At 38.4% G+C, this 16,420-nt stretch overlaps 1 pseudogene; it reads right to left on the bottom strand.

Annotated features, from left to right (window-relative positions):
* Positions 1–1,439: 1,439 nt before the first annotated feature.
* Positions 1,440–1,789, bottom strand: LOC111142318 (annotated as a pseudogene).
* Between the last annotated feature and the right edge of the window lie 14,631 nt (positions 1,790–16,420).

Here is a 16,420-nt window from a genome sequence, read left to right as displayed (position 1 = left end):
GCTTCGCTGAGTATTTGGGGTGATCACAGTGAGAAAATGTGGAGGAAGAATTGAGTTTAGAAATAGCCACAGTTCTGGTCAGAACAGTGTTTCTGATGTATCACTGTTTCAAGGACCACTCCAAAATGCAGTTATTCCCTTATTATTCTTTAGGTGACTTTTTAACTTAAATACATTTATTTTAAAGGGGAATATTATATTGGTGCTAAAAATGGCAAACAAATATAACTTGCTTTAAGCAGTTGGCAATGGAAAAATGAAAGTGATGACACCAAATAGAATAGTATTAAATTTTAGCTGGATAAATACTCTGAGTTTAAGTTTACTCAATAAAAAAAACCAAATGAAACAAAAAAACAGTAAGACTTTGTAATTAGAAGGCTCAAGGGCTTGACAAGCTAATAACTTTCTCATGAAACGATTCATTATTATATATGTGTCACCTACTGTGGTATATATCCCATGCTTTGGGAGATGCTGAGCTGTGGTAGAGGATGAGGAATCTGCTGTGGAAACAGGCAGTGAGTGGTCACACAAGTGAGAACCAGGAGAGAGCGATGATGTCCCAGAAGTCTTAGGGTGTTTCAAAAAGGTATGTGTGATGCTGTTGAAAAATGAAGGAAAGGTTTTTGATAACTTGCATTATCAGGATATGGTTATGTCCATTTAGTGCACACTAAGAAGTTTCTGCATTCTGGTAATTCTGATATATTTGGATTCAGCCAGTTCCCACTGGCAAACATGTAGAGATTGATAAAATACTTTCTTGGTGCGTTAGCAAGTTTTATCTGGGGTATATATATAAATAGTGAATAAAAATGTGGAGAAAGAACAAGACATTTATGAGGAAATAGATTCATGGCTTTCAAATAAGTAACTGTTAAAACATTATTTCAGTCATGTTATGCTTATGACAGAGATTTTAGCAGGGCTAGTTACTTCAATAGTAATGATTAATTTGTAGATCCAGGCATAAGCATGAATTAGGCTGCCATATATGTAGACAAATACATAATACACTTACCTATGTATGCACATTCGCATGCACACAATTACAGTTTCCCTAAAGAGGAATAGAATTCCCCTCCCCCCTTTCGGATCCTATTTTTAGGAAATTTGATTGTACATCTTTATAGGGATAGGGAATAATTTTGAGGAATAGTTATTATGCAGTTTTTGTCTCTCTGTCATACTCCAGGGTATGAACCAACACTTCACAGGTGTGAAGTTCTTTTAACTTTTGGTGGATTGGTGAAGTTAGTGTATTAACACTTTACTTTTATTTTTGTTGTCTTTTTTTTTTTTTTTCCCCCCCAAGCCTCCAAACCGTTTATTTGTCCGGACTTGGAAGTGGGGGTCGCTGTGGGGGTTGGGGGCGAAGTGGGCACAATATCGCGGGTGGCAGGGCCTGGTGCGGGCCGGTTGGGCAGGTGTGGCCCTCAGGCGAAGGTGGGGCCGTTCCAGCCCACGTTGGCCGCGTTCATGTCGTTCATGTCTTAGTAGTTGATGTAGATCCTATGACTCGCAGGCGGTCGGCCAGGAGGCCGCACAGCAACTTGCTGTAGGAGCGGTTCTGCGGGCCTCCGATCTTGCCGAAGCTGTGCAAACTGCAGAGCGCGCACGGCTCACTGGAGCCTCCGAAGGCCATGAGCTGGTCTGGGACCACGTGCACCGCGATGTACTGGGCCGGCTTGCCGGTTGCCTGCGCCAGCTGCTGAGTGAGCTCGGAAAGGAGTCCGTCGGGCCTGGCGGCGCGGGGGACGTTGGTGTTCACCACGAACATCGGCATGCTGGCGGAAAAACGGCGGGGACCGGTGCACGGGAACTAACCGACGCGCCTCCCGCTGCAGCCCGGGAATCTAAGCTCTTTGTTGTCTTTAAAAAGAAAATTTGTCCTTGAACTCTGAATAAATTTTGGAAGTTCTTTGAGTTTATAGTGCTAAAATCATTCTGTGAATTACCTATAATAGTGCTTTGTTTTTCTCTGCATTATAAAATTTGTTTTCAGGAATATCTATCTAAGTAGAATATGTGCTTTCCACACCTTTTTTCAAGCTGAATTTAGGTGGTCCCGATTTAAGATTAACCTTTTTAAATGTAAAAAAGTTTTATTTAGGAATTGGAGTACTTGAGAAAAAAAATTGATACATACAATGATTCAGCCTTAGTCCCTTGCCCCATTTTAAAGAATGAGATCAAGTGTAAGTAGACAAATACATAGCGGCAGTTGCAGGGGCCCCAAACCCTATAACCATCCTGAAGTATAGTACTGCATCATCTAACCATCATTTAGAACAATGATTCTTTGGGGCAGAAAGACGTTCATGACTCCCAAGCAACCAACCAAAAAATCATTTTTAGGAATGTACCTTGTTTAAGTTGGGAAGTGCTGTATAAGTAATTGATTCTGGCAGAAAAGAAATGTGTTAAAAGAGAATTGGGTATCTCTTTTGCCATTACATGTTCTGGAAAGTGCCCGAGTCTGGAATCTGTATCTAGTGGAAGTATGATTATTACGATATTTCTTTTATATTGTATTAGGGCCTTTAAACTTATTTTAAACCTATTTTGAGCAACATGCGATTTGTTACAACAAAGAAACGAGATGGAAATGTGATCCACCATGTAGAAATATGCTCTACTGCTCACCTGGAGATTTTTCTGGTTCTGTGTTTCTTCAGGGATATTAGGATTCTTCAGCTCTGGCTCTGCAGAGGTGGGGTGATTGTGTGGAAAGAAGCAAGGACTTGAACTGGCCCCATCAACTGAAAATAAATTCTTCAGTAGTTTTATGTTGGGGTTTCATGATCATATTGTTTACCAAAATGCCATTCTGTTATTATTGATATGTTTACCAGGCTGCAAATATTCTTTAATGGATTGCATCTGTTCAGGCATCTGTAAGAGCATCTGTGAAACAACTGTATATGGAGAGACATGTATCTTTTTTTGGATTTTTTTTAAGACTTCATTTATTTATTTGACAGACAGGGATCACAAGTAGGCAGAGAGGCAGGCAGAGAGAGAGGGGGAAGCAGGCTCCCCGCCAAGCAGAGAGCCGGATGCAGGGCTCTATCCCAGGACCCTGAGATCGAGCCGAAGGTAGAGGCTTTAACCCACTGAGCCACCCAGGTGCCCCTCTGTTTTGTATTAAAGGAAAATTATTTATTAAGATGGACTTTGCTGGGTGCAGCATATTCAATTGATAATGTAGTTATTTCAGTTTCTCAGTCTAAAAAACTTCATATATAACATGGTTTGAATTTGGGTTATAGATGGCTAATTCAGGAAATACGTATTGCCTGCCTACGTGCCGGGCATTTTTTAAGGTGCTCGGTGTGCAGCAGAGAATGAGAGACCTGTCCCTGTTCTAATGGCGCTTTCATTCCGGTGAATGACAGAAGCAGCAGACAAATGAATATGTTTGGTCTAGTAATGATAAATATGAAGGAAGTGAAAGCAGGGCAGTTTGCAGTTTCCAAGCATGTTCTTCATTATGGTGACCCTTCTTTAGTTTTCGGTCAACTGTATGCTCTGTATCAGGCCTTCCTGTTGTGGTGTTGCTCTTGGTAAATGGAAATCTGCCGCAGTAGCAGCCTATACCCTTACCCTCCAAGGAGTCCCTGTATTCGTTTTCTGTCACTGTGTAACAAATTGCCACAATCTCAGTGGCTTAAAACAACACCCATTTATTAACTAGCGCAGGGTTCTGTATGTCAGAAGTCTGGGTGTGGTGTGGTTGGGTTGTCTACTCAGGGTATTGCAAAGCTGAAATCAAGTTGTCATATGGGCTGAGTTCTTGTGTAGAGGATCTTCCAAAGCTTACTTGCAAAGCTCAAATTGTTAGCAGGACTCACTTCTTTGCAGTTGTGGGACTGATCTCCCATTTCCTTGCTGGTTAAGTAGGAGCCACGCTCAGCTCGTAGATACTGCCTGTATTGTTTGCCACATGGCTCTTTCCATCTACAAAGTCGACTGGGGAGATTGTTGCTCATGTCTAGTGTGTCTCACCCTCCAGTCTCCCTGACTTCTCTGTCTTATTTAGACCTAGATTTAAAGGGTTTGTGTGGTTAGCTCGGGTCCCCCTGGATAATCACTTTTTCTTAAAGTCAGCTTTTTAAAAGTCAGCTTTATCATGGAAGTGAAATCTGTTATCTTCACAGCCCCATGGATAGTGCAGGGTATGTACCATGGGAAGTAGAGATCTTGGATCTTACAGTTCTGCATACTACGGATGGCCACTGTTGTGTGGCTGTCAGTAAGCAGTGCCGTTGCCACTGCTGTGTGTGAAGAGGACCATCAACAGCTCTACTCAGTACATGTATTAGGTATCACGAGCTTCTACAGTGATAGGAATGGGTTTCTCTTGGGCTCCTAAGAGGAGTTTGAGTCAGAAGCTGTTAGTACGAAGTAGCCAGAGTGGTGGAGCAGTGTTTCTCTGCATTTTGCTCTTCAGTGCTAGGAATGAGATGGGTAATAGTGGCTCGGGAGAAAGCAGAGGAGAAGGGTAGGTTCTGAAGGCCTACTTCACCCCTGGGGCTCAGGCTCAGAGTTGAGCTGTTTCATAGAAATGAGATCACCAAAGGTTTTTTGCCCCCCAGAAAGGAAAATTGGTATTAGTTAAATATTTTTACAGACTTTAAAGATTTTATTTATTTGAGAGAGAGAGAGAGAGAGAGAGAGAGAGAATGTGAGCAGTGTGGGTGGGGGGAGTGGGACAGAGGGAGAGGGAAAGAGAGAGGATCTCAAGCACACTCCACACTGAACATGGAGCCCGGCCGAGACCGTGAGATCATAACCTGAGCTGAAATCAAGGGTTGGATACTTAACCTACTGAGCCACCCAGGTGCCCCTTTACAGATTTTTTAAGACAGAGCTTTTAAAGGAATTTAAAGCGTAAATCTGGGAGATGGAAATGAGAGTTTATTTAGGAAAATGAACAAAACAAAGTATAGTTTATAGAGGAAAATAACTTGTCTACTATGTTAGCAATTGCATCCCATTACAAAGTATATTTTTTCAGATAGAAAAATTCTTATGATATAAGAATGTCTTTTCTGTTTAATGCAGTACTGTGTAACTTTAAAAACACACACTTTTCCTTCATCATCAAAGTAGAATCATGGAGTCTGATGTGAGTAAATGGACAGCCAGTTTTAATTCCATACTTCCTAAGTTGGTCACAGTTGTGCATCTGGTTGTAGAAATCTTCTAATTCTTAACATGTTTCCACTTTTCATTCCTAAGGAGTACTGCATGTCATATGGTACCTGATACTACCAATGAGGAAATGGAAACAAAGGAAATGTCAACCTTCCTTTGCAGTAGACAGTTTCTGGCTTATGTGTTGGGAGTGTATTTCTTTGGAAACATTTCTCTGCTTTGGTGGGAAAGTAGGATTCACTGTGTACTAACCTTGGAAAACTAATTCCATAAAATGAAGGATACATATACTATAAATTAATTTGTTTAGCAGTAGGGTTTAGTAAGTGCTAACTAAGATTGTATTCTAATATTAGGGAAAAATTCAGATCTATTGAATCAGTGAACAGTATGTCCCATAAGTTTTGATTTATGTTTTAAAATACATAGGTGGTCTTAGTTACAAGTAAACAAGAATACCACTTAAAAGACTTGTAGTGGAGCATAAAAGTTTTATTAGACATGGAGCTACGTTTCTGCCAGTAACTCGACATTTTGAGGACAGATAGCATCCCATTTCCAATTTGAGATTGGGTGCAAAAATATCCTAGGGCTGCGAATAGGCATAGTAAATTGTACCAACAAAAACCTTTTGTCTATTTGTAATGGAGGGAAAGTCTTCATTGAGTATGCATGGGAAAATGTGATATACGCTCTTTATGTTTTAGATGAGACCTCGTGTTTTCTGATGATTACTCTGTACCATTAATTTTCAATGCAAATTCCAAAAAATGTTCTGCATATGAATTCCTTGTTTGTGTTCTGTTGTTTTCATCTTTGGTTAATTAGAACCCCCCCTTCTGTTTCATTAATTTTTCTCTTCACATATTCTTCAGTTAATGTTTTTATACTACTTTAACCTAAAATTTTCTCCTAGTGTTCAGTAAAGTTGTCTTCACATGTCTTTTATTTTCACCCTAACACTGTTTTGAGTTGGCTTTTAAGACATGCTTATTTTGCATAAATTTCTCCTTATGGAGAAGAGTCACATGTAGCATTAACACTTCTGGGAATGGTTTCAAAATTTAGTTTATTGTCTTAATGTTAATAAGACTTTTCAAAGTCTGGTTTTTGGTTCTATATTCCAAAGAATATATTTGATTTTGTTGTTTTAATTGGGTTGTGTAACATTCAGTTTGATCCCAAATCCTCCATAAAATTAAAATTAACTTTTAGTCCTCTTTATGGTTTATCCAGTATTTTAAAATGGTACTACAAATATAATATGCTGATAAGTTTGGGAAGTACCAATATGTATTCTTTAGGGGAAATTATTTGAATATGATATACTACTATTAATAACAAATATATTTAATGAGATTGTTTAATAAATATTAATACTATGCTCAACTATTAGATAAAACTTTGTGGTGGCAGCAATTAAAAATTGTCTGATATAATTACATAGAGTTTTTTATAGTTATCAGTGAAATGTAACTACAGTGAAATGGTGTCTGTGTCCATTAGGGAATATTTTGTTGGTCAAGTATTTAACTAGTTTAATACACGATCATTGAAACAGACTATAATTTAATACACAATAGTCCATATTCTGTGCGTTGTGTGTGTGCATGGCACATGAACTGATATATTTTCAAAAAGTTAAAAAGAATAAATTCCTGAAAGGCTAATGTAGTACTTTAGTGATTGTTACTATTCGTTACTGAGTTTGTGAATATGATTGATAAAACACTTATCTCACTTTCTCGTTTGTTCTTGATACCTACTATAGTTATTTCCTTATTGATAGGATACAGATAATAAAATGTTAAATTTTTTTTTTTTTTTTTTTTTTTTTTACAATTTATTTATTGGGAGGCCTGGATGGCTCAATCTGCTAAGCACCTGCCTTAGACCCAGGTCATGATCCCAGCGTCCTGCTATGGTGTCTTTCTATCCTGTCCTACTTCCAGCTCCTGGCTCAGCAGGGAGTCTGCTTCTCCCTCTCCCTCATCCTCTCCCTCTGCTTGTGCGCTCTCTCTCTCTCTGACAAATAAGTAAAATCTTAAAAAAACAAAACAAAATCTTCATTAGCTTCCCCTTTAAAAATGAGATTTATTTATTAGAAAGAGAGAGAGAGAGAGCACGTGCGTGAACGAGGGGTGTGGGTAGGGCGGAGAGGGAGAGAAGGTTTTTTTTTTTTTTTAAGATTTTATTTACTTGTATGACACAGCGAGAGAGGGAACACAGCAGGGGAAGTGGGAGAGGGAGAAGCAGGCTTCCCACAGAGCGGGGAGCTGGGTGCTGCAGGGCTCTATCCCAGGATGTTGGGATGGGGAGCCTGAAGCGGGGCTTGATCCCAAGACCCTGGGACCATGACCCAAGCCAAAGGCAGACGTTTACAGACTGAGCCCCCCAGGCACCTGAGAAAGAGAGAATGTCTTAAGCCAACTTCTTGCTGTCATGGGCTGATCTCACGACCCTGAGATCACAACCAAAGCCCCAATGAAGTCACATGCTTAACCGACTGTGCCCCCTGGGCGCCCCTAAAATGTTAAATGTTAATCTAAAATAGATGTGGTCAGGAAGATGTGTACTAAAAATCACACAATATATCCAAAGGTAAGTAGAAATAATCCATCCACAGCTACATGGCTGCACAAGAGCATGGGTTTTAGGGTCCAGATTCCCTGAAATTGAATCCTGGCTCCACCACTTAGCTGGGTGACTTGGGTAAGTGGTTTATTATCTCTACTTCAGTTTGTTCATCTGTAAAATGGGGATACCTATGTCATAAGGCTATTATGAAGACAAAATAAATTGTAAAGCGCTTAGAATAATGATACACATAATCACTATATAAATGTTGGTTAAATAAGATTTTAAATTACAGTGTACAGGACCATTCATGTGTTTTTTTTAGTTATTTACCAGACTCATAGGATTCTCCAGTTCGTTCATGTTGCAGCCTTCAATTCTTTACCAATTCCTAAGGCTTACTGCTCCCGCCATCAGCTCCACTTCTCTATTTCTATTTCTATATTTCTGTTTCTTTTACCTCTGCCGCTGCTTCCATTTTGTCTCCTTTTTCTGCATCTGCATCATCATCATCATCATCATTAAAGACTCTGCTAAGTTAAGGTAGTTTCCAAGATGTGCCATTGGAGGCTAAGCATGGCAAGTAGAAATGCTCGAAGGTGGTCACTCAACTAAGTAGTAGTAAAGTGGCAGATCTGGGATTAAGGCTCTGGTCTTCCACTGCAGGTACAATTGCTTTTTTCATTGTGCCCCAGCTGCTTTAGAGGGCTGAAGGTCCTTGGTTATTTTGTGCCTCTATTCAAGACTTCTTTTCCCCCCTCCTCCCAATCACACATAAACACACATAAAAATATTGGAAAGAGGACGCCTGGGTGTCTCAGTTGGTTAAGCGACTGCCTTCTGGGATCGAGCCCTGCATCAGGCTCTGTGCTCAGCAGGAAGCCTGCCTCTCCCTCTCCCACTGCCCTGCTTGTGTTCCCTCTCTTGCTTGGTCTGTCTCTCTCCCTGTCAAATAAATAAACAAAATCTTTAAAAAAATATTGGAAAGAAACTTAATCACACCCTTTGTATACTAAGTAAATGGGATCAGTTAATTCGGTGGTGGCTTTCTGTAGGAGGAGGAGGAAGCACCTGGCTATTGCTCAGGGCTGTTTCAGGTGGGAATGTAATGGGGAAGCATAGGAGTCTTGTGCTTTTGCCCATGCGGAAACAGAAGGAAGAGAGAATGCAAGGGACTATGGCTCCTACCTGCTAGACCAATGAGTGTTTTTCAGTTTGTGATGGATATATATTTTTAAAGACTTTATTTATTTATTTATTTGATACAGAGAGAGAGAGAGAGAGCGTGAGCGAGCGCGAGCACACCACCACAAGCAGGGGGAGGAACAGAAAAGGAGGGAGAGGGACAAGCAGACTCGCAGCTCAGTGCAGAGTCCCATGTGAGGCTTGATCTCACAATGCTAAGATCATGACCTGAGCCAAAACCAAGAGTCGGGATGATCAACTGACTGAGCCACTCAGGTGCCCTGGTGATGAATATTAATCTAGTTTGGAATACACTTTTGTATATGTGCAAAAGCTAATAAGACCTTATTAACTTAAAGAAGGGAAAAATTTAGGTATAACAAGTAGTATAATTTCTGAGAAAGCTTTTAATAAGTTTGTGACGGATAACCATATGGCATAATAACTTGTACATTTCATGAATGTTTTCATTTAGGTATATTAAGCATTTTTCTTTCTCTTTTTAAAGTTTACTTATTTATTTTTTTTAGTAATCTCTATACCCAATGTGGGGCTGGAACTCTTGACCCCAAAATCAAGAGTTGTGTGCTCTATGACTGAGCCAACCACATGCCCCAGGGATTTTTAATCCCTTTTTATGTTGCTGTCAGTTTACAACCAAAATAACTTAGAAAAAAACACTGAAAAAATTCTGTATATGAATTCTTGAAACCATGACTTTAGCTCTGAAATTTGCTGCCTAGCAACATCCTCCCTTTCTCTGACCGTTAGAATGGCCTGTTGTCTAGAAGACACACTGGAATGGTAGCATGTCTCAATTTATTGGAAAGACCATGGTTCTGGTCATGAAAGTTTGATGGTCTTAAGTGAGACCCATTTGGCTAGCATGTATTAAATCATACTTACTCAAAAATGGGTATTGTTTCTTTTTTACAGTGACTGTAGCATTCTAATGCTCTTGGTTGTTAGAGGAGATTGAGTTTGATAATGAAGTCAATCCACTGTAAAATACTTAACATGTAAAGTTGTATGCAGTATAATAGATAGATTATAGGACTGGGAGTCTGGAAATCTCAGCTATTCTTACATACTTTTGTTGCTAAACAAAACTTTGTTAGTCTCTTTATGGAAGTGTGACTATAACACTCCTGTTCTTCTTCAAATAATAGAATGAGGCTAGTCAAAATAGTATGAACATTTATTGATACACAAGATAATATGGTTGTTGGTTAAGGTTTATTTTTTCTTCGTATATAATTTTCCTCTCTGTTTGCTGCTTCATTTATTTTCCTTTTTCTGGATCAGTTCTCTCTCAGATTACTTTTTAAAAATTTTGCATACATTTGCTTTCAGTATTTCATGATGAAAAAGTTTAAGTATACAGCAAAATCTAGAAAGAGAACCATTGATCTTTCTCTTCAAGTTTCTTCAAATGCTTTTCTACTTGGAGCCCAGTTCAAGGCCTCTTTCCATTTTCAAGGCAACCATTATTTTTCTCTTCTCTAAATTTATAAGTATCATTTATATTTCATAGTTTAATACTCAGCAGTTTCACTCTTTTATATTGTTCATGAATTGTCTTCATGTCTTAGTCTTGGCAAGCCCCACCCCACACACTTCATACCTTTTCTGCATTGCTAAATTTCAAACTCCTTGAATGCAGGAGTCTTGTCTCATATGCATCTCTCCCTTTCATGTTTCTTAACATGTGGACACTCATTGATAAATACTTAAGTTTTCTTTGGTTGCTGTATCCATCACTGTTTCTTGTTTCAGTGTATGGCTGTTCAGTGTAAATAATATAACATGCACTAGTACCCCCTCATCTGCAGGGGATATGTCCAGGGATGCCTGACACTGCAGATAGAACCAAACCCCATTATGCACTGTGTTTTTTTCCTATACATACATACCTACGGTAAAGTTTAATTTGTAAAATAGGCACAGTGAGAGATTAACAATACCTAATAAAATAGAACAACTACAATAATACACTGTAATAAAAGTTAGGTGAATGTGGTTTCTCTCAAAATATCTTATTGTACTATACTCACCCTTCTTGTGATGATGTGAGATGACAAAGTGACCACATGGTGAGATGAAGTCATGTGAATAACGTAGGCATTGTGATGTAGCATTAGGCTACATTGATCTTCTGGTACTATGTCAGAAGGAGAATCAGCTGCTGCTTCTGGACTGTGGTTGGCCGAGGGTAAAGAAAATCATGGACAAGAGGCCGGGGATTACTGTATATGATTTTAAGGCTCTTAAGCCTTTGTAGAAGTTGTTTATATTTGGAAATCTGTTATGTAGTCCATACATGAAATTGAGCAGTTATATGTTGTAAATCAGCACTGTTTATTATTAGTACTACTAGAAGGGGAAACCAAGATTCATGGTTTTTTAAATTTATATGAAAAGAACTTCATTAATTTAAAAAAATTAATAGATTCTGATGTAGTTGCTCATGGTTTTAATCTTGTGCTTTGAAGTGTTTTCTTTTTCTGGAATGAGGTTCTTGGTTCTGACTGTGTAGAAGAAATATGTTAATTAGATTATATTTAGTTGGTGAATTTGTACCCACAAGAATGTGACTTTTAAAAAGTTGCAGGTTGCTACAGTTCTTGCAGATAAGATTCTTTCCTGTTTTCTTTTGCATATTTAGTACTTTGTATATTTTTCCATGAGGTAGCCTTTCAGTTTGCCCATTTGTATTGTTTGACATTCAGACTTAAAGGTAAATTAAACACTACCATCCCTGGTGCTTACAAATGCTAGCCATTGAAAATGTCAAAATTTGGATTTGACCCAAGAGTTACAAATAATATAAGCTTTTGTATAAATATATCTAAATATATATTCTTAGGGGGGGGAAGGAATAAATAAAACACTGTGTTCATGGAGTAGTTTTAAACAATTAGGCTTTAGAATTGCTACATGCCCAAAGTATTTCTCCAGTGAATTGCATACTGTATCAGTTCGTGAATTGTGTTACAAGAAAGGTATTTAGTACACTGGGCCTCAATACTACTGAAAATTCAGTAGAATTGACAGAAATCAACATAATAGTTTGAAAAAAATGATGTATACTCAGTTGAGACAATTGTACATCTTTTTAACATGACAAAATCAGCTTTACCTCTTTAAATTTTTATTCAAAAATTAAAGTATATTTGTTTATATATAGTTTTATTGAAGAATAATATTTCAAAGCGTATAGAAACAGCAGTTTTCCTCTCTCCTCTTTTTACCTCTGATTCCCAGTCTTTAGAGGCAGTTAGTTTTAGTTCTTTTAGCTGTTTGTTCTGATACTTGCCTTTATTTTTCTAAGTCAGTTCTGCTTTGTGTTGGCTTTTCATTTTAGACAGTAGTTCATTTTAGTAGTAGTTCATTTTTATTTCCTTCTAAGAAAAATGAGGATTAGTCATCGTAATTAATCTACTGCCTGCAAACATTTACATAAACTTCCTTTTCTGTCATGTTCCTTTTATAGGATATCGGATTTTGGGGGTAAATTCTTTATTTAATATTTAAATTATTATGACTATGCAAATAATTTTCACAGCTGAGTCACAAATTCACTGGGATTGCATTTCCTTTATTGTCCCGCTTAATTGTTTTTTCAAATAATTATCCGAGCTTGGAATTTTATGTACTTTGTGCCTGTTACTAATCCATTCGCAATTCTCTGACAAATCTAAGATGCTTTCAGTATGGCTGGATATATCAGGCAATCTGTCAGTCCCATCTTCTTCTCGGAGACTGCCTTCTGTATCCTGTGTGGAATGCAGACTTTCACATAATTCTTCCTGTTTTTCAGTCAGGGATTTCATCTCGCTTTCAGTTGTGGCTTGTGTTCCTGAGATTGAGGTCTCTGCTCCATCCTCCCCAGAGATTCATCTTTAGACTTTCTTTCATCAGGGCTGAGAAGATTGGTGTTTGGGAGGGCACCACTTAAATGAAGTTTCAGTCTGTCATCTCGTTTCTCACCCTATGCTGCGTTTTGTCTTCATCAGGCTTCCGTTATTTGAATTTCTCCAGCATGAATCCACTTACTTCTCTTTTTTATTGTGGTAATATTGTGGTAATATGATAAAATACACATAACCTAAATTTTTCCATTGTAACCATTTTAAAGTGTACAATTCAGTGGTGTTAAGTACATTCACATTGTTGTGTAACAATCACCACTGTCCGTCAGTATTCAGAATTTTTATATCAGCCCAATCTGAAAATGTACCTATCAAACTCTAACTCCCATGTCTCCTTCCACCGCAGCCCCTCGCAGCCATTTCTGCTTTCTGTGATCACCATCTTGTTTCTCGATGACTTCGTCGTGGATTTAGGTTTCAGCTTTCTTGCTCCTGTTAGTTACCACTTTTCTCCCTTTCTGGCTTCTGGAATGTTATTGACTTCTCTCATTTGCTGTTGTGTCTTTCCTCGTTTTCTTTATTCTTGTGGGTTTTATACTTCTAAAAATTGTTAACTTTTAAGGTGAAGTTTCAGGAACGAGTCAAAGTCAGTCTTGCTTAACTGAAGGTCTCCTCTCCCCGCAACATGCCTCATTTATCATTTTTAAAATTCATTTAAAAAATATTTATTTGAGGGCGCCTGGGTGGCTCAGTGGGTTAAGCCGCTGCCTTCGGCTCAGGTCATGATCTCGGGTTCCTGGGATCGAGTCCCGCATCGGGCTCTCTGCTCAGCAGGGAGCCTGCTTCGCTCTCTCTCTCTCTCTGCCTGCCTCTCTGCCTACTTGTGAACTCTGTCTGTCAAATAAATAAATAAAATCTTTAAAAAATAAAATTTATTTGAGAAAGAGAAAGCAAGAGAGAGCATGAGCAGGGGCGGGGGAGAGGGAGACAGACTCCCCGCTGAGCAGAGAGCCCGACATGGCGCTCGATCCCAGGACCCTGAGATCATGACCTGAGCCGAAAGCAACACTTAACCAGCTGAACCAGCCAGGCGCCCAGTTATTTATTTATTTATTTTTAAACCCCAACATGGGGCTTAAACTCATGACCCTGAGATCAAGACCTGAGCTGAGATCAAGAGCCACCTAGGTGCCCCAGTTTTGTTTTGTTTTTAAATTAGATACAGGTGTGTCAGACAAATAAAGGCAGTTTGGTAGTAATATTGGCTATCAAATTAGGATTCATGGATATGCTACTTTTTTATCCCTGGTTCCTGTTGTTTTGGCTGATTCTGATCCCTCAGACCTATTACAGCTTCCTCTTCCCTCCCCCGAGCTGACCTACGATGGTGGCGCTGTGCTAAGGCGTATTCTCTGCTGCTGCAGCCCGTTCATAGCAGTGAGAGCCTGGCCCTTCTGTGGCCAGTGATTTTGGGGGGATAGACTGTTACCTAGAAATATCTGTACAAGTCTGTTATTCAGTTGAGGTATTTCCTCCTCTGTGCAACTGCTCTGAGTGCCCTTGGCAGAATTAATTTCTCCTTCTGGGCCATAATACCTGTCAGTTTTATTTTATTCTAACTATATTAGATCTGTCTACACTAGAAAACTACATTGTATGATCTGTCTCCTTTCTTTCTTAGATCTAGTGTTTCACAAGGTTTGGAGAGTACTCCACATTCTAATACAGCTTTTGGTCCATAGTAAGTAGTAAATAACTATTTACTAAATGAAAAAATAATACATCTGTATTGATTGCATTTCCTGTTTTCTGGCAAGTATATTGTCATCATGCCCTTTATCACGAGTGTCCACTGAAAGCTATGCCAGTAACCGTTAAGTGCTTTTTGGTTGTTACCGGAGGTCAATTCTGTGTGGAGAATAGAGGTGTGGTGAGAATGCCTGGGTTCAGATAAATAAGTTTCTTAACCTCTCTGTGCTTTATTTTTTTTTAACCTGTAAAATAGAGAAAATATCTACCATGTAATGTTGTGAGGATTAAATTAATACCTCTGCAGTGCTAGATCAATGCCTGGCACGTAGTTTTATAGTGAAGCTTTTTTTCATCTTTATGGGGAGATTACCTCCTATAATATCATTAGAATCTGATGATAATAGATGATGATTTTTGATAGAAAAAGTAAAATGACCAATCTAGCTACTATTAAAATATTTAGTTCTTTGAATTTTGTATATGGACAAGTTCTGGAATGATCTCCATGGACAATAACAGATTATGGCATCTAGGTAATAATATAAGCTGGGAGAAATAGTGTCCTCCATGTGTTATATACCTGTTAAAATTCAGTATTCTTTAAATATAATCTAAGATCCCCAGATTCTCTTCAACAGAAATATATTAGATTGCAGTGTCAATATTCGTGCTCTTTTCTTCCTAAGAAGAGTTTTAGGCAGCTCATTGATGACTTTGATATTTGGCATGCTTGTTGTCTTCTAACATCACCCTTCTGAAACTTTGTGCTGAGGGAAGAGAACCCTCCTCCGTTCAGCAGTTATGGAAAACTTGCTTATGCACCTAAGCATTGTGGATACAGGGGAGAAGAAGGCATACTTGTTTTTCTCAAGGAACCATCATCCCTTCATCATTTCAGTAATATTAAAATCAGATGTTCTGGCAGAATGTGCTCACTCACACTCTTTGACCCAGAATTCCATTTATATCCACTTTATAAATGGAATAAAAATGTGCACAGAAATTTATGTACAAGGTATTCATTAAAATATTAATTATAAAAGTAGTAAAAAAGATATAAATTTAGGTATATCCATTATATTTTCCAGGCTTTCAATAAAAAAACATGATATTTAATATAATTAAAACAAATCTGTTCTGGTCAAATTATGTGGGAGGATGGATAGAGGGTTGGGTCAATTGTTGAATTCCATGATCCATTAAGAAGAGTGGTAAAGTGCTCAGGTCTGTGTTAAAGGTTGTTGTGAAGATTAAATCAAACACTGTATGTAACCTTAAAAAAAAACAACTCAGTAGATATTTGGGGTTCTTTCTGTTACTCTTTTTCCTTATACTCATTCCCAGTGGTTTTTCTTTCTAATCTTCCTCCAGTCATTCTAAACCAGGAATGGCAGTGTTTCATTTGGTCTGACAACTCCCGTTGGTTTGTTATAACCATCTAGAGGTTACGAGGCTTTCGCCAAGCTCCAAGCTCTTTCACCTGTTTCGGCCAGTTTTGAAGGAGGGGAGGTAGCAGTACTGTATATGACCTTGGGTTTGTAATCCTAGCTTTAAACTTTCTTTGTCTCTTTACACACCTAGTCACTCCCTTTTCTCTTTGGATTTTCAGGTATTTTTTGTTCTTGTGCCTTTTTCTGATAGGGGTTTGTTAGCTCTCATTTGCCTCCTTTTTAAAGCATTTTGATTGTTACTGTTGTTTGATACCATAAATTACTCCTCATTATAGAGTAGTACTCCAGAAATAGTCTTAGGGCCTCCTTAGTCTTGTTTCTTCTAGGCCTCTCATGAAACATAGATATAGTTAGCTTGTGAGGCTGACTTGAACATGTCTCATTCATTTTATTTTTTTTGAACATGTCTCATTTAAAGAA

Source organism: Enhydra lutris, unplaced genomic scaffold (assembly GCF_002288905.1).
Source record: "Enhydra lutris kenyoni isolate GAN:26980312 unplaced genomic scaffold, ASM228890v2 scaffoldscaffold7, whole genome shotgun sequence".
Classification (NCBI taxonomy): Eukaryota; Metazoa; Chordata; class Mammalia; order Carnivora; family Mustelidae; genus Enhydra; species Enhydra lutris.
Note: the sequence above shows the minus strand (reverse complement) of the source record. Positions and strands in the feature narration are given on the sequence as shown.